The sequence below is a fragment of the Ambystoma mexicanum genome, chromosome 9 (assembly GCF_040938575.1).
Source record: "Ambystoma mexicanum isolate Mex_15411 chromosome 9, UKY_AmexF1_1, whole genome shotgun sequence".
Lineage (NCBI taxonomy): Eukaryota > Metazoa > Chordata > Amphibia > Caudata > Ambystomatidae > Ambystoma > Ambystoma mexicanum.
In genome coordinates, this window is record NC_090931.1 from 1,239,758,778 (window position 1) to 1,239,786,512 (window position 27,735).

Consider the following 27,735-nt stretch of genomic DNA (forward strand, 5'->3'; position numbering starts at 1 on the left):
ATATCATACAAGAAACAACATGACATGAATAGACGAGAAAGTGGGACATAGCAATGAAGATGACCAAGACCGGTAAACCAACACATCGGTCTAGTGTTTGGTAGTTAGTCAATCATGCTGGGAAGTTTAATTCTCCACCAGATCCTCCAAAACATTATGCTTAATAGTACCTAGATTCTCCTTAAGAATAAGCAGGTGGCACTAGCTTTGCAGTACTTGCCCCCCCCCACAACTCTGGAACACTGTACCACTCAACATAAAAACCATTGAGTCATTTCAGATTTTTCGTAAACATGTTATTGACTGGCTACTGACTAAAATATAACACCTACTCCTTTCCGCTAATGATCCAAGCATTCGACATACTGCTTAATCATGTTTGTAATTTGTAATTTGTATAAATGGATGTACCTGAAACTGCACATATCCCATTTGGTTGGATTATGGAAGAACAAGTTACTTTCTTACCTGGTAACGTTCTTTCGATGGGATGGTCCGACGACGTATTCCATATCTATGACAGGTAATCACCACAGCTGTGCTGCTTCGGAAACTTTTCCGGCGTCTGCGTCCTGCGTCGATGACGTCGATGCGCCGACGTCGAGGACCTCCTCCGACGTCCGACGTCATCCGATGTGATAAGTAGGACGCACGACGCCTGTAGCCTCAGTTGTAGTTTTTTCCCCCAGAACGTGTGACATAAGTCAACTGCCAGTCAGACACAAAGCCTTGCGGAACGTAAGCTGCAATCGCAAAAGAAATTCTGCAGCGGGGAAGGCAGGGCGGGAGCGATATGGAATACGTCGTCGGACCATCCCATCGAAAGAACGTTACCAGGTAAGAAAGTAACTTGTTCTTCGAGGGGATTGGGTCCTCCGACGTATTCCATATCTATGACAGACTCCCAAAGCAGTACCAGAGCAAGGAGGAGGGAAAGAATTTATAAACAAAATTTAGAATAGCCAATCAAATAGCAGAGCAAAGGACCGCCTTGCCAAAGGCCAGATCCTGCCCTCTGATGGAATCGAGGGAATAATGCCGTACAAATGTATGTACTGAAGCCCAGGTGGCTGCATCACAGATGTTGCGAATAGGAACACCCCTCTGCAGGGCAGTAGATGCAGCCATACCCCTGGTAGAATGGGCCCGCAAGCCAGCCAGTGGGTCCTTACCCGCCAAGCGGTAACACTCCGAGATGGCCAAAATAATCCAGCGGGACAAAGTCTGTTTCGTCACAGCTTGCCCCAAACGCTTACCAGCGTAACCAATAAAGAGTTGATCATCCACTCTGACCCGGGACATGCGTGAAACATAAAAGCTTAAAGCTCTCCTAGGATCAAGCCTATGGAGCCTCTCCTCTTCCTTACCAGGATGCGGAGGAGGATAGAATGCCGGAAGAACAACCTTCTGGACTAAATGAAATTCCGTCACTACCTTCGGAAGAAAAGAAGGACGAACTCGAAGGACAACCCTGTCCTTGTGGAAAACAGTGAAGGGTGGCTTAACTGAAAGTGCCTGTAACTCACTCACTCTGCGAGCGGAAGTAACCGCAACTAAAAACACAGTTTTCAGAGTTAACAGCCTCAAAGGGCAAGAATGTAAAGGCTCAAACAGAGCACCCATAAGAAACCTAAGAACAAGGTTTAAATCCCAACCGGGCACCAGGAAAGGCGACGGAGGGAACACATTAGTGAGCCCTTTCAGAAACTGTGAAATTAAAGGGATCTTAAAGTAAGAACACTCATCAGACGAGCGCTTAAAGATGGACAGCGCCGCCAGGTAACCTTTAATGGTACCCACTTGCAAGCCCCTGTGGGCCAAAGAAAGCAAAAAGGACAGAACCATGGGGATGTCACATGCAAAAGGATCCACATTCCGAACTCTGCACCAGTCGCAGAACTTACGCCAACGGCAACGGTACAGAGACTTAGTTGCTGGCCTTCGGGCCGAAAGCAACACCTCCATCACGTCTTCAGGGAGGTCCCAATCCCTATACCTCAACCTTTCAGAAGCCAAGCGTGAAGGTTGAGGGATCTGACCTCTGGATGGAGAACCAGACCCCCCCTCCCGTGAGAGCAGATCGTCTCGGTAGGGAAGACGACGTGGAGGGCAGATGGACAAGTCGAGAAGGTCCGGGTACCACGTCCTCCGAGCCCACGCCGGAGCAATGAGGATCATCCGTGAACCGAACTTCCGCAACCTCCGCAGCACTTGCGGGATGACGGGGACTGGAGGAAACGCGTACAGCAGCGGGAACGACCAAGCCACCACGAACGCGTCTCCTAAGGCTCCTTTTGGAGGAAATTCCTGCGAGCAGAACCTCTCGCACTTCCGGTTGACACTGGAGGCGAAGAGATCCACTTGAGGGGTCCCCCAAAGGGCGAAGATCTCCAGGAGAATCTCCTGAGCCAACTCCCACTCGTGAGAGATCGCGCTCTGCCTGCTCAGAGCGTCCGCCGTCACGTTTTCGACTCCGGCCAGATGAACTGCCGAGACCGAAACTTCCTGCTGGATGGCCCAGAACTCGAGCTGCATCGCCTCCCTGCACAGAGGAAGTGATCCTGCCCCCCCCTTTTTGTTGAGGTAGTGCATGGCCACCGTGTTGTCCGTCAGGATCAGGACATTCCTTCCTCGCACAGTCGGCAGAAAAGCCTTCAGGGCTAGCCTGACGGCCCTCAGCTCCAACAGATTGATATGGAGTCTGGACTCCGACGGAGACCAACGACCGCTGACTGTCAGCTCGTTGGCATGAGCTCCCCATCCCGTGAGGGATGCATCCGTCACGATCGTCACCTCCGGCCAGGGAAGCCAAAATGGAGCCCCCTTCATCAAGTTGCCTTCGACGGCCCACCACAGAAGGTCCTGGGCGACCGAGGGCGGCACCTGAATCGGGTCCGACATCCTGCCTGAGGACTGCGACCATTGCATCTTGAGTGCCCACTGCAAAGATCTCATGCGCAGGCGAGCCTCTGGCACCAGAAGAATGCAGGATGCCATGAGGCCGAGCAACCTCAAGAACTTGAACGCTGGGAGCGTCTGGGCATGCTGAAACTTGTGCACCATCTGCTGAATGTGAAGAGCCCTCACCTGGGGAGGAAAACACTGCCCCAGGGAAGTGTCGAGCACTGCTCCGATGTACTGGAGCCTCTGCGTTGGCGTCAAATGGGACTTCTTTAAATTGAGGGAGAAGCCCAGCCTGTGGAGGGAGTGGCAGGTGACGGACAGATGATCCAGGACTTGCTCGGGAGAGCTCCCCCTGATCAACCAATCGTCCAGGTAGGGGTAGACGTGAATCCCCCCTTGCCTGAGATGCGCTGCCACCACCACCATGAGCTTGGTGAAAACCCTCGGGGCGGAGGTCAATCCGAACGGCAGGACCCGAAACTGTAAGTGCGAGTCGCCAACCGCGAACCTCAGGTACTTCTTGTGCTTGGGATGGATCGGCACATGGAAGTAAGCATCCTTGAGGTCGAGTGACACCAACCAGTCCTGAAGCTGAAGGGCCTGGAGGACTTGAGAGAGAGTAACCATCTTGAACTTGTCCTTCCTGAGGAGTTTGTTCAAACCGCGCAAGTCCATGATGGGTCTCAATCCCCCGTCTTTCTTGGAAATCAAAAAATAAGGGGAATACCATCCCTTGTACCTCTCCGCTACAGGCACCAGTTCTATAGCGCCTTTCTCCAGCAGGGCTTGAACTTCCTGCGCAAGGAGCGGATCCGGACACTTCAAAGAGAGGTTCCCCGGTGGATTGTCGCGAGGCCTGTGCCGAAAGGGAAGACAGTAGCCGTGGGCTATGATCTCCAGAACCCACACATCTGAAGTAATGGCTTGCCACTCTACAAGATGCTGCGCCAGCCTTCCCCCAACCGGCGAACCATGGGACATGGCCTCACGACAGAGTGGGAGCGGCTGCGGCGTTACCTGAGGGCAAAGAGGCAACTGCCCGAGCGGCCTTGGCACCACGGGTACCCTGTCGTCCACCTCTGGTACCCCTGCGATGGCCTCTTTGACTGCCAGCTCCTCTCGCTTTACTGAAGGATGAGTAATAGCGAAAGGAACCACCCCTCCACTGCTGTCCCCTAGGACGAAAAGGCGGAGGTTGGCGAACTGCAGCGCCCAACGACTTCGCTGCAGCTTTCGAGGTCTGCAACCTCTCAAGGCTCTCGTCAGCCTTGCTGCCAAAAAGGTGTTCACCATCAAAGGGCATGTTGAGGAGCCGGGACTGCACATCAGGAGCAAACCCCGACCTCCGCAACCACGCAAACCTGCGTATCACGGTGCTCGCCGCCATGGACCTACTGACGCATTCAGCCAAGTCCAGACCCGACTGAACGGACTCACACATGGCATCCTTACCATCCTGGACCATAGCAAGGAAACCATCCCGTTCATCCCCTTCGGGAATATGTTCAGCCGCTAACGCAACACAGTTCCACAGAGTGTGCGTGAAATGTGACAAGGCACAAATGGAGTTGGCCGCCTGAAGCGCCATACCACCAGAAGAAAACACTTTCTTCGCCCAGCCATCAAAACGTTTGTCGTCCCTATCAGGAGGGATGGTAGGGTACGACGCCTGCTTTGCCGGGGCCGTGGCCGCCTGCACCACCAAACTTTCCGGAGTGGGGTGCCTGGTCAAGTAGCAGGGGTCGCTACTGGCTGGACGGTATTTACGCGACAAGGATCTGCCCACCGCCGGGAGACTCTCCGGAGCAGTCCAAGCCGCCGCCACCCTTCTCTGTAAAGCCATATGGAACGGCAGTACCGGGTCAGTTGGGGGACCAACATCAAGGATGTCCGTCAGATCATCCTGCACAAACTCCCCTGGGGGAGCAGACCATCCCAGATACTCAGACACCCTAGCCATAAGGCGCCGGTACGAGGAATCGGCATGGGAGCCAGGCTCAGGCCTACAAAATTCCACCTCCGGAGAGGTGTCCAGTCCACTGGCATCATGCAGCGACTGCCTCAAATCGTCAAACTGACTATGGCCCGAGACAATGTCATCCGGCACCAGACTAGGAACCAGGCCATCAGAATCCTCATCCGCCTCCGAAATATATTCCAGGTGGCGAAAAGGCACCCGAGAGTGCTTGCTCTTAACCAGAGCCTTCCTAGGGGGTACACCCGTGACACGGGGCACCTCCGACACGAAAGGCGTCGATGGCGTCGAGCGAATCGGCGCCGAGAAAACCGGCAACGGCGCCGAGAGGATCGGCGTCGACGTCAGATGCAGCGCCTCCAGTATCGGCGGCGTCGACGAGGCCCTCGAAGCCGGAGCCTCGAGAAAGCCTGTCGACGCCCTCGACGCCTCAGACGTCGACGTCTTCCTCGAAGACTTCACAGGAGCACACGGTCTCGAACGCGTCGAGGACCGGGACCTGGAACGGGTACGGCGAGAACGAGCCTCCTTGTCCGAACGGGACCGCTCCCGTGACTCGTGCCGACCACTCTTGCGAGTGGCGTCTCTCGACCTCACACGGCCGACCCCACTCGGGGTGCGGACGGCTGAGTACCCTGCGACTCAAGAATCGCCAACATTTTCTTCCCGAAGGAAGCCCATTCCTCCGGCGTCGAACGGCTGGTGGGGCAACCGACGAGCCGGGCAGAATCCTCGGAAGAGGACCTGGAAGGCGACCGGTGACGGCGCTTCCGAGAACGCCTCGAAGAGGCCGAGGAGTGGCGAGACCCACTCCTAGAAGAAGACCGACGAGACTTCCGACGATGACGCGGAGAGTCACCCCTCGAATCATCCGTCGAAAGCCCCGCCGACTTCGACTTCCGGGGCTTGGACACCCGACCTACCGACAACTTCTTCTTACGTTCGCGTAAGGCTTTGGACGTGAGCGACTGGCAGTCGATACAGTCATCCGTGTCGTGGGCCTCCCCGAGGCACCATAGGCAGGCGTCGTGCGAGTCAGTCACCGACATCTTGGACCCACACTCCCCGCACTTCTTAAAGCCCGGACGCGGGGTTGAAGACGAAGTGGAAGACATCGCCGAAGGAAATACACAAACGAACAGGTTCGAAGAACCAGAAAGAAAAGAACTCCAAAGAGTCGAGGCTTAGAACCGAGAAACACGAAGCAACACGTTCGCGGAAAAAACGGAACTGAGGCTACAGGCGTCATGCGTCCTACTTATCACATCGGATGACGTCGGAGGAGGTCCTCGACGTCGGCGCATCGACGTCATCGACGCAGGACGCAGACGCCGGAAAAGTTTCCGAAGCAGCACAGCTGTGGTGATTACCTGTCATAGATATGGAATACGTCGGAGGACCCAATCCCCTCGAAATGTATATATGCCACTTTGTAACCGCTTCCTTAAGCGCCCTTCTACCTCTGGGTCTGGAGCGCTATATAAATAAAAAACAAACAAGCTGACAACTAGGAGAGAGAGCTGCGGAGGTTGCGTTGTACAGCGGCCTGTGCTGAAACCAGTCAGAAGGCTGACGGAAAGCACACTGTGGGAAGCCGCGTGAAAGTGAATGCAAATAGCACCAAGAGGAACCAGGAGCAGGAAGCCAGCCTCCTGAGAGTACGAGGCAGCAGGAACTGTGCGCAGGACAGAAGGATAAGGCGAAGATACAGAGCTAACGGGACACACACCAAGCCAGCAGATTGAAAGGAAACGCAAGAAACACTTCAGGCATCCGGTAAGCCCAGGGAAAAGGTATGGGTTACCGGGGGGACTAAGAGTGTGTGCCGTTTCATGAGAGGAACGCAAGAGAGGAAAAGGAAGCCTGTGAAGAGTAACATATTTGTGAATCATGCCACGAACTGACCGCTGCTTCCATCTTCCAAAGTAAATTACAAAATAAATGTGAATGGTCTTGAGGAAGGGGCCAAGACCCATTGTATGAAAGAAGAAACAAATATTGAAACAGACTTTGTTAAACAAGGGTCGATAAGTGGACATTGGGCAAATATCATTTTGTGGATAAAAAGAGACAGTAACTTCTTGCAAGACCCGTCAGGACAGTGTACCAGGCAAAGGTTACAAAGAAATTGCAAAACAAGTGTTTGAAAAACTGCATATATAAGTCCTGGCAGGAGAGTATACCAGGGAAAGCCAAGTGTGTATAATAAACTACAGGAAGAAAAGGATTTCAAGGAAGAGCCATGCCCTTGAGATTGTGAATGGTTGTAAAGGTGGAAATAAGCCTGGCAGGAGAGTATAGCAGGTGATCAGCGAGTATGGGACCCGCACCAAAATTGTAACAGTGAAAAGAGAATCCCAAGGAAGAGAATTTTGAACTGTTTTTGAAGGTTGAGAGAAACCTGGGGAAGGGATCCTCCTCCCTTCCCCCCCAGAGAATTGTGATCCAACAAGAGGAGATAGTTATCCTCTTGGGGTTACAAGGAACTTGGATTACTATTTGTTGGAACTTTAAGTTTTGTTACAAGGAATCTGAGAGAAGGGAGCCACTCTTTTTTTTCCCCCAAGTTTTTTGTTGGATTTACCTTTTTGTGTTGGAAATTAATATTTGTGCGCTTTGAGAACCAGAGACAAAACCCTTCACAATGTATAGTTAGTTTTAGAGTGTGAGGGCCAGAATAGGATTTTGGACTCAGGACATATATTTTGCTTTGGACATCTTGACAAATGTGAGGGTCAGAAATGACAAAGTGGTAGTGTTTTCAAAGGGTTTGGATAAAGGCTTCTCTGTGCCTAGCCTAAAGAGAGTTTCCCGATCTAGGAAACTAAAGATCAGTCTGTGTCTTGTCATCAAAACATTGTAAACTGTCCTTGTGTCCAAAACATATCTGACCCTCACACTCAAAATGAATAACTAAGATGTATAAGGAAACATTTCTGATCTAGGTTTAGCCACAAAGTTCTCAAAAATCAAACAAAATAGATAAATCCAACAAAAATGGTTTCTACCAAAGAGATTTCCTTGGATCCAGAGGGCAGTTCCCTTCCACTGTATTATTTCAAAAAGGATGTCTTCTTAAGGAGGGCAAGAATGTCTCTTCCATACAACAATCTCTCAAGGCTGGTAAAAGTGTCTTTTACACAACTGTTGTTTGAAGAATGGCAAAAGTGTCTCTTTTATACAACTGCTTCAAAGATGGCAAAAGTGTCTTTTATATAACAACTTCTCAAGGATAACTTCCTAGTATACTTCCCAGACAGGTATTCTTCAGTAGATTCTTTAGATCCCCTGGTGTACTCTCCTGCCAGGTATCTTTTCCCCAAAAGGATCACTGCATGATATATTGCATATATCAGGGCTTCTTTCAATAGTGTCTCGGTTTCCCTGTATATCACAGTTGCACACTCCCGCACCGTCCATACGTCATGGACTTTAGATACTACTTGTGCCAAGCTTCCGCATATGAACATCTTACACATGGAGACTTCTGAAGAAATTAGAAAGCAGAACCCGAACCAGTATTAATTTGCTTATGGTAATGCTTGCTCCAACTTTCCCCATATGGACATCTCGTATATGGTGACTTGTGCAATTTTTGTTTTTCAACTTCTTCATTAACATTCATCGGCTTCTGATAACATGTGCTCCAACCTTCCCCATATTGACAGCTCAGGCATGAGGAATTGTGCAAATTATGTCTAATGTACTTGTTCGATATTCAAACTTCACTTTTAATTGTTTGTGTGCCTGTCGGTATGCCGCAGGGTTGCCACCATCACGGTGCCAACTCACTGGTGTCTCATTGTGTTTCAAACATGCGGCATGTTGCTTTGGTGAAGTCTTAACTCTGGAATGGCTTCTCCCTCTTGGCAGATCCTCTTTCAGCTCTTCCGCCGGCCTCGCAATCATATGCCAGTAAAGTTACGGCTGTTTGGCCCAATCACATCCTTGACGTCCTCAATGCCGGTTCCTTCGCAGCTCTTCCCCGGAGCCTGCCATGCTCCCCTGGTCTCCTGCCACTCTGGTAAAAAATAATGACAAGCAGCTACTTGAAAGCACTTGCCTCTTTCAGCAAGGTCCGTTCCTGTGAGTTTGCATTCTCCTGAGTTTCTACTTCCCGCTTTACCCAAGCTGGTTCTCTTCTCCTGCCTCCTGATTGAAAGTGTAAAGCATCTTTAAATGTCCTGCGCAGCTGTTCTACATTGCAACAAGAAGTCTGCATGTTTAGCTGAGGGTTTCTTTCAATCCATAGTAACTCCTTTTTCCTCGTCTCAGTACTTGAGGCGTTGTGGTAGTTGGAGTCCATATAGGTTGGGATTTTTTATTAGTACAAAACCATCAGAGACAGGATGCGTTATGTGTGTAATGTACCTATGAGGTGTATATGTTATTCAGCCTAGAATGTTTGTTAGGAATTTATTTTAGAGGATCATAACTGTGTAGTAGTAACATGCCATTACCGGAAGAATACTGCCTCTCGCCTAATGGGGTCACCACATCTCCCAGACAGCCATCTCCTCCAATGTGATGCTCCCTCGTAATACCACCCCCAGGGTCAGGATTAGGTGGCAGCTGCAGTCCACCCCAAGGGTCAGGATTAGATGGTGGCTGCAGTCCCCTGGCCACATGGTAGGCGATCTCATGCTAGATATCAATGATGACTCCACAGGATTCATCACACAAAGGGCAGACCCATTAGTTTTGGTTAAGGTAGGGAAACGAGACTTAGATTGGGACTAGTGAGGCATTTTCCAACCGCCTTTATCATTTAATAAAGGTTTATTAACACAATTATAAGCCTGGCTCATAATATATATAATGCCCCAATGTGGTTTAAAGATCTATGTTCCCAGTGCTCTCTGGGAGCTCTGAGAAACCATGTTTTGCCTCTTGCTGAATTGCATTCTGGTATATGTAGATACCAGTCAAGATGGTGGGAATAATGCCACAAGTGTACACATTTTGTACAACATAGTTCTATAAGGATTTATATATTTGAGTGACACAGTTATGTGTACTTTTCAAGTTATCTTTATAAAGCAGAGTATTGTTGAAAGCCAGACATGGGAGCAAGGAGGGGAACTTAAGAGATGGTAAGTAAGTCATGAGTATTTTCCCAGGATGTGGCAAATGTTTGCAATTCTGGACACTGGAGCAATTATTTTCTCCTGATTGTGGGTGCTTTTCAGGACACAAGTAAAGGGCACATGGGGCGTGAACAGCAGGCGACCAAAGAAGCAGTAAACCCACAGAGCTCCCGCTGCCACCGTCATGAATACAACCTAATCCAAGTCGCAGAGACGCAACCTTGCAAAAAAACATACCAGGGATTATCGGAACATCAGGGGAACTGAATAATCATGGTCCCGACACAAAATAAGGAGCCTGTAAACCCCGTTCTGAACTCCGCAGATCCACTGAGAAAATGCAGGCAGCCGCCAGCAAGATAGCCGCTGCCTGTACTGCTTGATTAACGGCTGCCGTCAAAATACAACGCCTTGACTCTGTGGCACCGGCTACCCAGTATTGATGAGCAAACCTTCGGTGACTGGCAAGTGGCCTCCCCACCCCTCTAGAGACAGAAAAGGGTAGTTGCTGGGGGCGGCAGAGGAGGCGCGCGCTTGAGCCGGTCTGCACCATGTTAACCGGGAGACCAATAGTGCCAGAGGCTCGTCCCGGTCGGGGAGAGAATGACGCAAAGCTCCCTCCAGCCAGTGTGGGGCACGGACAGCGCTGGCAAGCCACGCAGAGAGAAACAACTTGGCCCTGGTGTGGAAAATAGACTACCATGTTCCAGCCCGGAGGCGGAACTGCAGTGGGGTATTCAGAGCCTCGGCTCTCCACAGCTACTACCGACTGCTGGGAGCCAGCAGCCGTAGAGGTGTTTTACTGCCTCCTCCCTTCTCCCACATATTGGCGGCCAACCAGCCTTGGAATACTGCTGGGCACAGTCAAAGGGGGATATTGGAAAACCCCCTATCTCCACACCACGGATAAGTGAAGAGGGACAAAGACAGCTAGTCCCAAAAGAGAGACACAGGAGCAGCTACCTCTGGGAGCCACACATCAACAGGAGATAAGCAGGAGAGCTCTTCTACCCATATAAGACACCACCAACCACGTCCAGCTCCTTCTATGACAGGGCCTTAATGCAGTGAAAGACCACTAGGCGAGTCATCCACGCCTCCAGGAGGGTCCACTAGAGCACTGTCATAGACCCAGGGTGGGGGCAGAGAAAGACCTGGGGACATAGACGTCCTGCACCTGCAGCTGTATATATCAACAGAACGGGGGGCCGCTGCCCTGTTGTCATCTGATCCTGGGAACTACATTTACAGCCAATATGGGTGGTAAGAGATGCCAGCAAAAGATGGACTCTTTTACTGCGACTGTCCAGCAACCACAGACCTACGCGCCCGCAACCCCCTGAGCAAAGATGCCAGAAGGGGCAGCAAACCTGGAAGAAAGGATCTCGGAGTCCCTCCAGGCAGTGCAGAGCTCTAAGACAGCAATGGAGTTACAAATTGGTAACGCTGGGTAAGAGCTCAACTTGCTGGGCACTGACCTACACAACCGCTGAAAATCAAAGAGCAACAGATATTAGAGTCACCTCAGTGGAATCGGAGCTACAGACACTTAAGAAAGCAAGTCTCTGGGGGCGTGGCTTGGAGCGCCATCGATGTGGTCGCTCCTCTGAGGCCGCCCGTGGGATGCCCGCCGCCGCCGTTGAATTCCGGCGGTTCTAAGCCGGTTTCCGCGTCGCCAATGCCATCTAAGGCGACCGGAACCAACATGGCACAACCTGGCCAAACATAGCCTTCAACCGAGGAGGCGTTCTACCAGAATTCAGCGGCCGAACTTCTCCCCCCGTCTTCAACCGCAGAAACCAAGATGGCCGCCAAGACGGAACCCAGCAGCACACTCCGCACCCGGCGGTAGCGGGGCCCTAGAACACTGGGGAGCTGGAGAGCTGGAGAGGGGGAGCGGACCCTAGCACAGAATCATCCGATTCATACCAGTGTGCAGCCTCGGCGACTAGGGCTTGAGTTCCCGGCGCACACTCCGAGGGACCGGGAGAGCGGGCTTCCACCCCTCCCCCCGCTACGCAGAACAAGTCGGGACCCCCGCTCAATGACAGCCTATGCCATCACAAAACCGCACACGAGAAGCTCACAGAGGGACCGGGAACTCCCACCAGCGAGGGATCACCGATGGAGACCGGAGGAGGGGCGGGGAAGCAACGGAAGACGTGCTTTCATCCAGAGAGGCCTTGAACCTGTGGGCCTCATAGTAGCGTCATACACCCCCCTCGTGCAACAATCGGCCATCCTGCACCGGCCCGACAGAGACCCTCCCCCACACCAACGCTTCCTGGGGCGCCCCTGCCCACTCGCCCAGATCTAGCCCAGAGCGGAGGTCGAGTGCGAGATACACCCCGAGTGCAGTCTCCCACCGCCCTAGGCCCTGCTGCTACTCTCTCAATCAAGACCGCCTGATACGAGCAGCATGTCGAGGCAAACGAAGGTGAGCAAGGGCACAGATATCTCCGCCATGTTTACTGCACCGGAGAAACCCAAGAAACAGGATCCTCCTAAACTGACCCCACAGAAGCCGCAAGAAGACAGGGGCGCCCTAGCCACCAAAGGAGACCTGATAGCCTTCATGGCGGATATTAAATCGGAGTTCCGCGCCTGCCTTTCGGAACTCACCGCTAAAGTTGATCAAACGGACCAGAGGGTCACAGAAATCGAACAGAGGCTCGGAGAGATCGAGGACCATTCTCAGGATCACGCTACCACACTGGGGGAAGTGCAAAAATCCATCGATTCCCTGCATCACAAATACGAGATCCTGGAGTTCAAACATGAAGACCTTGAAAACAGGGCACGCCGCAATAACCTCCGCATTCGGGGCGTCCCATCCTCTATCCCCGACAACAAGCTAGCGGACTACGTGGGAAGCTTCTTTGAGGTCCTACTCCCGGACCTGGACAAATCCCAGGTCCTGCTGGACCGGACCCACAGACTCTGCCCGCGCCGCGGGACAGATTCGGACCCCCCCCCAGATGTTATTACCAGGGTCCACTTCTTCACGACCAAAGAGGCAATATCAGCGATCAGTCGCCAAGGAGATGAGATCACTTTTCAGAGCACTCCATTTCAAATATACCAGGACCTCTCACCACTTACTCTCCAGAAAAGAAGAGCACTTCGGCCTCTGACAGTGTTCCTTCAGGAGCAACAGATCCGTTACAGGTGGCTGTTTCCGACAGCTCTCCAGTTTACATATAATGGCACCCTACGCCGAATCAGCCACCTGGAAGACGCAGAGAAAATCTTACACCCAACCTCACGCCGAGATCCTTCCACGCCAAACCCAGAGGGGACCGAAGACTCTGGACCGCTTCCCTCTCCAAAGCCCAAATGCACGCCATGGTCGTCAACCCAGCGGAGCAACAGAAAGAGATGAACGGGGACGCTTCCACGATCCCAGGTTCCGTCAGCAATTGAGCCTTGACACAGATGCCCCTACCTAAAGTAGGACCCGCCACCTAGATTTCGAGCTAAAGAACCTTGAACGCGGTGGCGGCGGGCCATACCCATGGTTCATACCCACTCCAAGGATTCTTTCCATCCCTTGTTCCTTGGAAACCCACAGTACACGATACGTGATGGGACAGTTGGCCCTGTTGGCCGTAGGTACGACAGTACTTACAATGTCGGTCTACCCCCCTGTTAAAGTTGCGGCCCCCCGTTGGGGCTCCGCGTTGAAACCTCAAGTGCAGGATGATATCAAGAGATTCCCTAACAGACATGGCAGTTGAACCACCGCCCCACGACCCCCCCTAACCCAAGGAAAGGAGAGTGAGTCTTCAGTGGACCTCCAGACGCTTCGGGTCCTCTCCCTGAATGTTAATGGCCTGAACTCCCCTACAAGCGAAAGGCAATTCTACTGAAACTCCGGGACGAAGACGCAGCGATAGCCATGCTCCAAGAGACTCACCTGCTGCCGGCAGATGTAACCAGTCTCCGATCCCGGTTATTCCCGCCCCAATTCTTTGCCTCTGGCACAAACAAAAAAGGAGGTACGGCGATTCTCTTCAGGAAAGACTTGAACCCACAGATTCTGGAAACGAAAATATGCCCAGAAGGCCGATTTACAGCGGTCAAATGCCTCCTGATGGGAGACCTATATACCCTCATCTCAGTGTATGCCCCTAACACTGGACAGTCACACTTCTATGACTCCTTGGGCACATCTCTCGCTAGCTTTGTGGAGGGCCAAACAATTGTCGGTGGGGATTGCAATGGGGTTCCCGACCCCACCAAAGACCGATCACACCCCCCCGACTCCAGGCGACTTCGCCCAAGCACTTAGCCTCCTCCGATTCTTCAGGACCCTGGAGATAATAGACTCATGGCGGGTGTTCCACCCTGACGAAAAAGATTTCTCCTTTCACTCTTTCGTCCATCGCACCTTTTCAAGGATCGACCTGTTCCTGATCTCCCCGCAAACGTTCCCCTCAGTCAAAGAAGTCTCCATCGGCACAAGAGCGATATCCGACCACGCCCCAGTGCTCCTGGAACTCCGGGTTCATAACCCTAACCCCAATAACCCACGTAAATGGATGTTGTATGACCCGATCCTTAACGACATGGCCACCAGAGACAAGATCGCAACAGGAATAAGAAATTACTTTAACGAAAACCCAGCCTCAGACACCTCATTAGCTAACAACTGGGACGCCATGAAGGCAGTAATCAGGGGTTCCCTGATAGCCCAAGGTGCGGCCTACCACCGAGACAGGCGTCAGACCCGGACGGCCCTAGAGAACGAACTAAGAGGCCGAGGCACTACATAAGGAGAAAGGCTGGTCCCCCAAAACGCAACGGATCATTCGTACGGCACGGAAAAAACTGGAAGCCCACTATGCGGAACAAACCGCCCAACTAATGGCGAAGGCCAAACAGTCGTAGTACGCGAAGGGTAACAAGGCGAACAAGTTCCTGGTGGCCAAACTAGCCAAGCAGAGACGAGTCAACGCAATCACAGGCCTGCGTGATTCCAACGGGGTCACACTATAATCAGAGCCGGAAAAGCAACGCCTCGCAATAGATTATTTGACCCACATCATGAAGGCAACCCCACGAAACTTACCACAACAGAAGGAATACCTGCAGCAGGCAGCAGTGCCCCGGCTCTCCGACGCAACGAGAGACGAACTGGAGGAGCCCATTACAGGGGAGGAAATTGAGGAGGCCATCAAATCACTTAAAACACGGGCCCACGGCCCGGACGGCTTCTCAACCAGGTTTTACAAACTATTCAGAGCACAATTGACCCCCCACCTGGCTACCCTATTCAACTCCTTCAGGGAAACGGGAGCGGTGACCCCATCGATGCAGGAATCAACCACCATCCTCCTGCCTAAACCTGGAAAAGATCCAAGAAGCATAACATCCTACAGACCGATCGCACTTTTAAACATCGATGCGAACATATACTCAAAAATTCTAGCAACCCGCTTAAACCGCATCTTGCCGAAGATCATTCACCCCGACCAGGCAGGTTTCATCCTACACCGGACAGCAGGTGACAACATCCGGAGAACCCTGAACCTGGTGGACCTTGCCTCCCGGAACTCCCAAAAACTAGTCTTGGTGGCTCTCGACGCAGCTAAGGCGTTTGATAGGGTGGATTGGACGTTCATGAGACACACCCTAGGGGCCTTCGGCTTCGGGCCAGCTTTCCAAACGATGGTTCTAGTCAACTATGATAGCCCTAAAACTAGCCTGAGGATCAACGGTCATACCTCGGCCCCAATCCCCTTATCATGCGGAACCCGGCAAGGCTGCCCACTGTCACCCTTGCTCTTTGCACTCACCATGGAGCCCTTCGCACAAAAGATCAGGCGAAATGACTAAATCAAGGGCATACAAAGTGGCCCCACGCATCACAAACTCGCCCTATACGCGGATGACATTCTGCTCACGATCTCAGAGGCCCACTCGTCTCTCAAACACGCGATACGTAAAATCGCCAGCTATGGCGAAATCTCAGGCCTCACCATAAACTTCGATAAATCATCCGCCTTGGGCATCGGCCTCACCCCAGCAGAACGAGAACCATTGACTAAGATGTGCCTGATAACATGGGAAAAGAGTGCCATCCCCTATCTAGGGGTCCACATCCCGGCTGACCCAAAGGACACGTACAAAGCCAACTTCCCCCGACTCTTTAAAGAACTGGAAGGCGACTTGAAGCGCTGGGAGACCCAAGAGATCTCACTGCTCGGGCGCATCACTGCATGCAAGATGAACCTCCTTCCGAGATTCCTATACGCCTGTGCCTCCCTACCAGTAGCAATCCCTACGCCAACTCTTCGAGGGATCCAGAGAAAAATGCTGAACTTTATCTGGAGAGGTAAGAAAGCGAGAATCCCTCTCAGAACTATGCTGGGGAGTTCCAAATTGGGAGGGCTGGGGGTCCCAGACGTGCAGGCCTACAGAGCGGCAGCCCAACTGGCCCAGGTCCAGGCCTGGCAAAATACGACAAACCGCCCCAGATGGGTAGAGCTGGAACAATCACGGGCGCCCCTACCCCTACGATTCCTACCACACATCCCGCCCCCCCTCAGGACCCAATGGGGAGAGCTCCTGCTATCAACCAAACACACCCTTAGCACCTGGGACTGGGCGCTGAAACGAAAGGGAGTGCCAAGAGGACTGAGCCCACGTTCCCCAGTCTTCCATAATCCAACGTTCGCACCGGGAACGAATCCTCGCAATTTTCGTAACTGGATCAAAGGCGGGCTGGAGACCATAGACCAGCTTTATCAGGGGGGGGACACCTCTCACATTCGCCCAATGCAAGGAGAAATTCCAACTCCAGGAACGGGATAGATTCACATACATTCAACTACGCCACTGGTGCTCACATCCCCAAACTTTGCAAGCAGCGACACACCCTCCTACTGCCCTAGAACTCACTCTGGGAGACCTTCCAACCCGCGGCAGAGTATCCACCCTATACAGGCGCTTCCTAAGCGACTTCCTGGCCACAAGAACCCGCTGCATGGCCCAATGGGAGGCGGACCTGGGTCACCCGATAGAGGATCAAACCTGGGTTGACATATGGACCAGAACACACACCTCGTCCACCTGCATCACCAATAGGGAATGTGCGTACAAGACCACGCTGCGGTGGTACTATCCGCCCCTCAGACTTCACCATATGAACCCCCAGGTGGATCATTCTTGCTGGAGAGGATGCGGCCACCCAGGGTCCTTCTTCCACATGTGGTGGGCTTGCCCGAAGATCCAACCATTCTGGAAAGCTTGCCTAGGGTCCATCACACAAATTACCGGAACAACGATTCCCCTGGAACCAGAACCGGTTTTGCTGGGAGCTCCAATTCCCCGGACCTACCTGCGCTCCGGACCCAGAGCGAAACTACTAACCCACTGCCTACTAGCAGGGAAAACAGTGGTGGCCCGAGCTTGGAAAAACCCGGAAGGCCCTCACATAGCCCAATGGTGGACCAAACTTTGGGACATTTTGGTAGCGGAGAAGGCGACGGCAGCACAAACGGGAACTCTTCATCGTTTCCAGAATATCTGGGCCCCAGTGCTGGAATTCGACCAGCGCTTCCCCGCCCTGACCTATAAACCTACCGGGGCCCGCTGGATCTTAAAAAATCAGGAGATCCCGGAGGAAGATACATAGACGCTGAGGCCCAAAATGAACAGCCCGGGAGGGAAGAGCCCGCCTACAAGGCCTAAGGGACAGATGGACCAAGGGGAGGGGGGAGGGAGGAAATGCAAGGGGGATAAAGGACTGGGCATCAACATGCCTAAATAACCACTGCTTATAATGTCTGTACTTGTCATCCTGCCTTGATTTAAAATAAAAGTTAAAAAAAAAAAAAGAAAGCAAGTCTCTCAACTTGTGCAGAAACTAAAACTTTGGCAGCAAGAGCAGAGTATGCGTAAGGTCACTTGCGAAAAAAAAAACATCTGCATAATAGGTCTTCTGGGGGGCGAAGAGTGACAGTCCATGGAGCTTTTTCTGGAGTCGTGGCTGCAGAATAAAGTGGGATGCAGGGGACTCTTGAAGTGGTTTGTGGTAGAGAGGGCCCATTAATAGCTAGGATCTTAAATTACGTCGATGTGGTCATACAAATGGCGCAGTGTTGCGGTCCAACACAAATGGGCAGCTGATTTTCCCAGTCTACAGCAAGTACAGAGCCAGTAACAAAGTTTTGAAGCGATCAAGCAAACTCCGAGGGACAATGGAATCCGCTACGTGTTGTTTTACCCCGCCCGACTGAAAATAATTAGAGACAACAAGTGGTGGTTCTGCAACTCCCCAGAGGAGGCGTGGCATTGGTGGGAGACAGGGGAGCTGGACCACGGCGCCACCTACATACCATCATGATCGGACGTTGGGGAAAACTGCATTCCTTCAGTTTTGCTACCTTGTCCTGCGGCAACCTGCATTCCCCTTTTACCGAGTCAATTTCAATTCCTAGAAAAGTCAGACAAGTCACTGGGCCTACAGTTTTTTCCCCGGCTAGCAGGACCCCCATTACCTTCATCAACCTCTGAAAAGTCCCCATGATTTCCTCACACTCTGTAGCCCCTTTTTTCCCGATGAAGAGAAAATCATCCAGGTAATGTACCACTGTCCCAACCTGGCATTCTTGTTTTACTGTGAACTCTAAAAAGGTGCTAAACGCTTCAAAATAGGCACATGAAATGGCACACCCCATCGGTAAACATTTGTCATAATAATATAGCTCTTGTACCTTAAAACCCAACAAATGCTGACTTTCTTTATGGATGGGTAATAACCGGAATGCTGACTCAATGTCCGACTTTCCCATGAGCGCTCCTCTCCCAGCTGCTTTCACCATTTCTACTGCGTCATCAAAGGATGAATAATGCACTCTGCACCTCCCTTCGCCAATCCCATCATTGACTGACTCCCCGTCTGGAAATGATAGGTGATGTATCAGCCGGTATTGCCCTTTCTCTTTTTTTAGGGACCAGCCCTAATGGCGATATTACCAGGTTAGGCATTGGGGGTTGCGTGAAAGGGCCCGCCACCCGACCCAAGTCCACCTCTTTGCCTACCTCCCGAGCCACCACCTCTGGCATCCCTAAAGCTGACCGCAGGTTGCGCGCCTCGGTGCCCTTTTCCACTTCTGCACATGGGATCCTGAACCCCCACCTGAAACCTTCCCACAACAACCTGGCATCTTCACGATACGTTACGATACACATTCAACCACAGAGTCATTGCTTGCAAGTTGACTGGGGTTGGTAGCCCACTTTTAATCAAATCATTACACATACTTTCTGGGGTATATTTTGATAGTATGTTTTTAACCTCATTCTTTTTTGACCTTGCTTTTTCCTTTTGGGCTGCCCTTGCGTCTCCCTTCGCTGGCCGAGGAGCTGCGCTCCTTATTACTCCCTGCCCGCAGGTGTTTGAATCGGCACGTTCTGCCAAATGGGCAACCCTCTTCTGAATTGACCCTCCAGCATTCAGCTTGCTCCCCCTAGTAGCTGGATCTGCTGTTCCAGGAGGAGTGCCCGCGAAAGGACGCCGTTCCCCGCCAGGTGAAACCCCGCCTGCCCCTCCATACCTGGGGCTTTTCCACCATGGCTCTTTCGCCCCCTTCTCCTGTGAGCACTAGTTTATCCAAGAACCCACCCACATCCATTTCATCCCAGGATAAGGCAGGCCACACCTGCATTTTTAAGCGTAACGCCCGATCATACTGTAGCCAGCCCTCGCCCGCCCATTTCAAATACATCCATTCCTGGATGAAATGCCCATTTGCCAGCATTGCTGAGGCGTCCTGTGGGTATTTCTCAATCATTATTGAAGTATATACCAGGAATGCCTTTAGCCAATTATGAATGGAAGCCTCAGTCTTGGGTGTCTCCTTATCCCTTTTCTCATACTCCTTCACAGATAATTCTTTTAACCCGTTACCCAGTGGTTCCATTCCCACAAAATCCAAGATTTCCATGGATTCTTTCCTCCATACCCTTTCCTTGACTGCCATTGGTATGTGCCATGATAAAGAATTAATTGACACTCTAACCGGGCCAAAACCCGGCATAGTCCTCCCATACTGTGTCATAGTACCCCATACCCCATCCTGTCCGATATTGGTAACCGGAGGTATTCCTGAGTTAGCTACCCCTTGCCCCCCGTTCCCGGGGCACCCCCATGCTAGCGAGGCTCCCTGGTTGCAGATACCCCCCCAGGCCCCCCATCCCTTTGACCCGGTGTTACCCCTCTCTGTTGTAATACCGTTGCCCCATTTCCCATTTGGTTAAATGCATTGACATTCCCACTCAGTGGACCATTGCCCCCACTCCCCCAAGCTTGCATACATTGCATCACCATACCTTTTACTGCCTCCAAGGATGTGGGTCCGTCATCCCTTGCAGCCACCGGTCTGGTTGCAGGCGTGCTGGGTGATCCCCGATTCTTTGGTGCTACCGCAGGTGTAGGTGCCGGTACGGCCACAGCGTCCTTCCCTTGTTTCTTGCAGCAGCTGTCCTGGATTTCTTGCTATTTGCAGCCTGCTCCTTGCTTGCTCTGGCCCTCTGCGTCATCACTCTTCCTTTTCCCAGTTGGTTCCTCCTCTTCTTCACCGTGACCCTCGTCATCCTGATCCTGCATATCTTCTTCATCTTGAAACATTAGCGGGGATTCAGGCCTCTCACTGGGTCCTGGCTGTTCTTCCCCAGGCTGAGTGACTAGGGCCTCCATCCAATTGCTGACATGCTCGGCCACCACCAGTTTGGCCATTGTGATAAAAGCCTCCAAATCCAGGCTTGTTGTTGGCTGTTTCGTGTTAGGAAGGCTGGACTTGTAATGCTTTATCCGATCCTCTTGATTGTCCTGCGCGCGTCTCTTCGCGAGTGCCAAGGCGCCGTGTGTGGCTTGTGCTTACTGCACAAATGTTGGTTCTTGATTTTGAAGCAGTTCTGATGCGTGCAGGGGCGCCCAGTGCTTGCCTGAGCCTTTCCTTTGCTCCTCTCCTCACGGCACATCCCTGCCACGTGCTTCCGTATCCTTTCAACGGCTTCCCGGCTTTCCTCTGTTCACCCGCCCTCCTGATCAACCTTTCTTGGACCCTCCGGTTGCTGCTCCCCCACTCACGCTTCTGTTAGTGGAGAACCCAGCGTGTCCTCTCTCCGTAGGCCGTCGGTCGTGGAGGTGCTCCTTTCCGCGGCCCTTCCGGCTGTGCGTAGCCTTCCAGCTAGCGTGTCCTCTCTCCGTAGGCTGCAGATCGCGGAGACGCTCCCTTCCGCGATACCTCCGGCTGTGTGCTGCCTTCCAGCTGGACCCGCAGCGCTTCTTATCCCCCGGCAGGGGCGGCTCTTCTGGTTGCTGGGCCCGCTGCGGCTCGTCCTCCCACGGCGGCGCTGAAACCTCGGCGACGAGATTCCCTTCGGCGGCGAGGTGTCCCTGCTGCGGCTTTTCTGCTGGTCACTCGGATGGTCCTCTCCCCCCAGGCAGCGTCCGCTGTCTCCGGGCACGATTCCGCGGACCTCCTTCACTGGTGGTTGTTACCGCTGCTCCTTCCGACTCGCGCTGCAATGCTTTTCTCGCACCAAAGGGGAGGGGGTGGGCCCTTCCAAATGAAGCCTTCTTCCACAATGAACCTCCTTCCAAAAACGAACCTCCTACTGCTGTGTAACAGGCGGGTGTCCCACGGCTGCGGCTGGATGTTGCCTTCCGTGCAGACCCCGCTCGTTATAAAGGGGAACCCCCTCCCCTTTCTTTTGTTTGCCCTTCCCAGGCATTCCCCAGTTTTGCCGTGCTTCCCTTTGTGTTCGTCGTCACTTGCAGTAACAAAGTTTTAAGCGATCAAGCGAACTCCGAGGGACAATGGAATCCGCTACATGTTGTTTTACCCCGCCCGACTGAAAATAATTAGAGGCAACAAGTGGTGGTTCTGCAACTCCCCAGAGGAGGCGTGGCATTGGTGGGAGACAGAGGGGAGCTGGACCACGCCGCCACCAACATACCATCATGATCGGACGTTCTCGGCCCCTCAGCACCCTTCGGGGAGGCCACAACATGATCGGAGGAAGATGGAAAAAGAATCACAGTGGCAGAGGATGGCAAACTGCAAAGCAAAGAGGTGATCGACGGACGACATGAGCTAGAAACCACACCATCGAATGACCACGAATATGGAGCAGACTAAAAGCAAGGGGATCGCTCCCCTGATCCGGTTACGAAGAAATGAACTTCCCGTTACGAAGAAATGAACTATCAAGAAGCAAGGTTGGAAATCTGTGTATGTCTGCAACTGGTCAGCCCTGGACAGTGGCGAAGTGTATAGCAGGAAGCAGAAAGGAACGTTACTGACTCACAGTCCCCTCAAAGGGTCACACAATCCCTACTGTGCTGCCGCCCTCCTTCGGGACATAGGTGGGCACTCTGCCCGAGGTGCGGGTCGATTGTTGCACAACCCCTCCTCCCCGACCTCAGGTGAGGTCGGGGGAATGACATTCCAGCCAACACACAAAGTACAGATATTCATTACACAATCCCTCCTGTTGAGGGCACAATTTCAGTGTTTGTTGACAGAAAGTTCTTTTGTATAGAGAACAGGGGATATCCAATTCAGATTCTCACCTGTAGCAAATGCAATGCAGAGGCATTGGGGAGGAGAAGGACTCAAGCAAGCTTACTGAAAATGGGCACACTCACAGTTATAACTTGGTATCTGTGAGGGATGGGGCATGTTAAGAAAAGGAGGGAAACACTAAGCTCCCTAAAAAGATGGGGGATGCAACTGGCACTGTTACAGGAAACACATTTGATGAAAACAGGGCTAGAGAAGGTGAAAACGAGCTTGGGAGGGTAGGTTTATATGGATCACACTATTAAATTATCTATGGCGCAAACACAGGGGGGAGGAACAGGGCTATTCTTTCTATTCCCACCCCCACAGTTCTTATTTGCAGATAGATGTCCTGTTTGTCAGTAGGGATAGTTTCCTGGAATACCAGGGGGCAACTTACCTGGGAAAAACATTGTTGGATCACGCCCCATTGCGCACTACAAAGTCATGGGGTAAGAGAAGCAGGATACCACATGGAGGGTAAGGGCAGAAGCACTCAATTTCAGGGAAGGCATAGGACATGACATTACCAACTACTTTACCTCAAGCGGTTCTTATATTTCTTCACCAACATCCCCTTCCTGATCAGACCTCCCTACTTTTGGGATTCTCGTGGACGGGGGCAGATGCAGCGTGTCTCTTGACACATTGCAGAGGAGTTACCTGGCGGCGAGGGGAAGCTTAGAGGAGAGGAGAGGAGGGGGAAGAGAGATGATCTCTCCTCGACTTGAACGTCATTACCTAGCCTCCCAACTGCAACACTCGACTAAATGTGACTCCCAGGTAGGTTGGGCTGACAGACAACTATTAGGCGCAACCCCACAGTTGCACAAGGGTATGGACATCCTATGGGGAACTCATGAAACATCAAGTATTTTAACAGTGGTCCAGCAGGTCTGGAAACTAATGTGGGCAAAACTAAAACTGGGGAGGGGATACAGCCCAGTTATCCCATGGAGTGTTGACCCCATAATCGAGGGAGTTCTAGGTGATATGGGCCAGCATAGAGGCGTCACTGCGGGCCTAAATACATTCAGAGATATGTTTGAAGCAGGGACCCTGCTACCCTTCCCTGAATGGGCACACATATTTCACATGCCAGAAGGGCAGTTCCTGACTTTCCCAACACTGAGGCCTTGCTGGGAGCTGGGACACTATCCTGGAAGAACCCCCCCCGACAACACCAGTACTTCACACAATTCTCAAGCTACGGTCAGAGTGTCATGCAATCACACAACTATACGCAGCGCTATAGGAAAGCAATATATGCCCCTCCCAGAAGGTTCAATAAAAGAGGGAGCAGGATATGGGAGAAGCGGGATGATTGAGGGTGGGCACCGCTATGGATTAACTAATAGTTGGGTTTAATTTTCAAACTGTGTGTATCAGAGCACACCTTGAGACCTAGGCACAAGGTTAACAATAAATGAAGAGAAGAAAGAATTAGAGCTCAATCTAATTCTAGGTGTGAACCATTAGAAGAGAAAACATGGTCCACGGTGTGCGTTACCATTCCGATTCCCAAAGGTTCACGTAACGCCAGACTCAAATTGATTCAATTTAATGTGGTGCACCGGGTTTATATCACACCACAGAAATTACATGTGATAAATGCAGAGATCCCACACACATGCCCTAGCTGACTTCTGGCACATGGTCTGGGGCTGCTCACAGATAGTTGGGTATTGGCAATAAGTGATAAACCGCATCAATGCCCTCTTCGGGAGAGAACTGGAGCGCACAAAACGGATATGCCTGTTGGGATGGCTCCCGGGGTGGGGGTGGAGAAAGTGGAGCAGAGGCGCTTGAACTAAGTAGCAGCCTTGCCATTGGTTTTGGCAAAACGCTGTATGGCTATAGCATGGAAGAAACCTAAAGGACCCCTGGTACAGCAATGGCACTGAGATGTATTAAAGTGGGCTGTAGCAGAGAGGGATATAGTAAGGGAATAAACACAGGAGGACTCTGAAGAGGTGGAACTCCAATGGAGTGCGCTCCTCAATGACTTGCAAACGTCACCTTAAAATCTTCCCCCGAGCGCCCACAGGAAGATCCCTGACGGTGGGGAAAAGGATGGCTTGACGGACTGGAGACACAGGTACGGCACCCGTATAACCGAGATATATGACTGGACTCGGGATTCTCTGAGTTGGAAAGGGGGGTGGGGGAGGGAGAAAGGGATATGTTGTGTTATATGCTTGTTTACAAACCTTAAACATATTTTTTTTAAGGTAAAGTACACATACATGTGTGTGGACAGTATAACTTTTTGTCAGAGGGCAGACGCAACCCCTGGGTTTTTTTGAGGTTGGCAAGCTTGCTCAAGTATTTGGCTACCTTACCCACAAGACCACAAGCATTTGTTTTGCATGGCGATTTGATTTCCCAGGGAAAATGTCACTATAGATTGCTGGGTTTAAAAGATGAGCACCATTTATAGTTCGCCAGCATATTTATTGGAACATTTCCTTTCTCAGGTTATGCTATTTTGTCTGGCACACTTTCCTTCTAAGGAGAAGGTCAACTAAACTACATTTGTATATTTCACTTTAACATGTAGTGTATTGTAGTCATTTATATAGCGCCATTGCCCCGATTTGTATTGTCTCAAAACGCTTTGTGGTTGAACGCCTTCGAGCACCGAAGCCCAGGTATGGGAACGTTCTAAGAGGAGGCTTAAGATGCATGTGTGCATTTGGCCAAGATTAGGACTTAGGAGGGCTGGCTAGGCTCCAGTAAGCAACCCAAGAGGTCAGGCACATGGCTGGGTGCTGCGGGAGGTCAAGACGGAGTGCTAGTACACCCAGGGATGTGTACCCAGCTAGACCAAATTATGTCGTAGGTTGTCACTGTATTCTAATGGCAGAGGTGTCGAGGCAAGTCTGGTGTTTCAGTGCAATACCATTATGTGACCAGCTAGACCGAATTTGACATAGTTGTAGCAGCATTCTAGAGTGTGTGGATGGCTAGTGCCCGAGGCTGATGTCCACCAAAGTGGTGCTTGTACACATACCTTAAGTTCCGATGGAGCTTATCTTAGATGTTACTGTGTCATCCCATCTTCTCTGGGGGAGGAAAAAGCCAACTATCATCGTAGACTTTTTGAGGACTATGGATAACCTCCATTACTGGTCTACCAAATGCAATAGACTGGGTGACTTAGAACATCTTGTCGGAGGGACAGACAGGCTACCATAGAATCTAGGCTAATGGGATCCGAGGAGTATAATAGACAGGTTACCATTATAGTCTGACGGCATATCTCCCATGTTCTACAAATGCTAACCAAAGCAGTCTAATAAGCATGTTGTCAAGGATATTTGCTTCTAACCACGGTGTGATACTATGGCCAATTTAAGCGTTTATAAGTGCAATGGAGGGTTACCAACCTATCTATGGGCATCTTGGGTAGGCTAAACAAGGTAGGCGTAAATGCTCTAAGTGTACCACATGTGTTAACCCGCATGTGCTTTTTTCTAGTTGCCGTGCTAGGCTACCTTCATATCTAGATATAATTTGTTTTGAGTTCACAAGGAACTTTTACAAAAATATTCACATATTACATGGCCTGCGGTAGCAGCCATGTAGTTATGGTTAAGTTGCTAAACACATAGGAAGAGCACTTTTTGGGCGGCTTATAACTTCGCTCCCCCTGGAGGAATCTTCACCAAACTTTGCAAAAAAAAATTATATGGCCCACTCTGAACTTTCACCAAATTTGCGGCAAGAGCGGCGGCTTGGTCCCGAAAGTGTGCTTTTGGTGAAAATCGGTCCAGTAGTTTTTTTAAAACAACCAAAAAGTAGGTCTAAAAAAATTAGTGATATCTATGTCCGCTCCGCAGACACTTTCCTGTTCGCTCCGCAGACAGGACACCGATTGGATATTCAGCTTGCGTCAGGTCCGCAGACACGCAACGTGTTCTCTGATTGGCTGAGATGAGGCGTGAGGTGTGTCAAATTTTTACGACGCACCCACCATATTGGAGGCGGGCTGGAAGTGAGCATAAATCCAATTTTGGCAAGTGTGTTGGTGTGTGTGAGTGCTTGGAGAGGGTGGGGGGAGTAAGAGATGGGTCAATCCCCTGCTGAACTAGGAAACAACACTGACTCCCTCACCGCTAAGATCTCACTATCATCCAACATCACCATTACCATCAACCTAGTCTACCGCACACCAGGTCCCATGGCGGACTTCCATGAAAACCTTACGCACCTCCTAGCAGGTAATCTAAAAACCACTACCAAAACCATCCTCTTATGCGATCTCAACTTGGAATTCAATGACCAAAAGGACCGACCTTCCTCAGCACTAGCCCAAGCACTTCAAGAACTAGGCTTTGACCAACAAATACACTCACCTACACACTGCAAAGGTCGCACTCAAGAGTGGTTAGCGGACCATAACTGTGGCATAGACATCAGCTCTATCACGCCCACCACATGGTCTGACCACTCACTCATTCACTTCCTCATCCCTACCCCTACCAGCACATCCAAAAACAACCCCACGCCACCAGCCATGGCCAGAAGCGCCAAGGACCTTACCAAAGAAAGGATCCTACCACTCCTAGACACACTAATCAACAACCTCCCTACCACCCCATACCCAGATATCTACAAATCCACCATCTGCACGGCAATAGAACCATCACTCCTCTCCAAAAGAAAAAACCCAAAAATATCAAACACTCCAACTCCTGGTTCTCCGCAGATCTAAAAGAACTATGCACTAAAAAACAAAGCATTGAACATTTGGCTAAGCTCCCCCAGCGCCTCCTCACTATCCTCTTATCAATCACTTGCCAAAGAATACAAAAAGGCCATCATTGCAGCCAAGTCCACATCCTACAATAACAGAATTTCCAATGCCAGCTCGGAATCAAAAGAACTCTTTGCCATATTCAGGGAACTATCCATTCCAGCCACTAAATCTAAAGAGATCGTCAAAGAGGAAGCTTGGTGCAACACCATACAGTCCACCCTTCTGAGCTCCTTCAGAAAAAAATCCTAACTCACCATAAAAACCTCACTCACGACATCCAATCAGCTTCTCACACTGAAACAATGTCTGAGGCCACAGTCAAACCTACCACACCTTTTAAATTCGGAGAAGTCACTGAATTAGAGGTAATAGAAGTCGTGAACAAAATCAAGCCCTCCAACTGCAAAGGTGACGCCTGCCCTGCCAAAGTAA

The 27,735-nt window shown here is 51.3% G+C and overlaps 1 protein-coding gene across 6 annotated transcripts in view; it reads right to left on the reverse strand.

Moving 5' to 3' along the window:
- The window catches only part of SLC35F5 (solute carrier family 35 member F5), a 1,900,137-nt gene that overhangs the window by 1,429,923 nt on the left and 442,479 nt on the right, over positions 1–27,735 (reverse strand). The gene's annotated exons all lie outside the window — the stretch shown is intronic.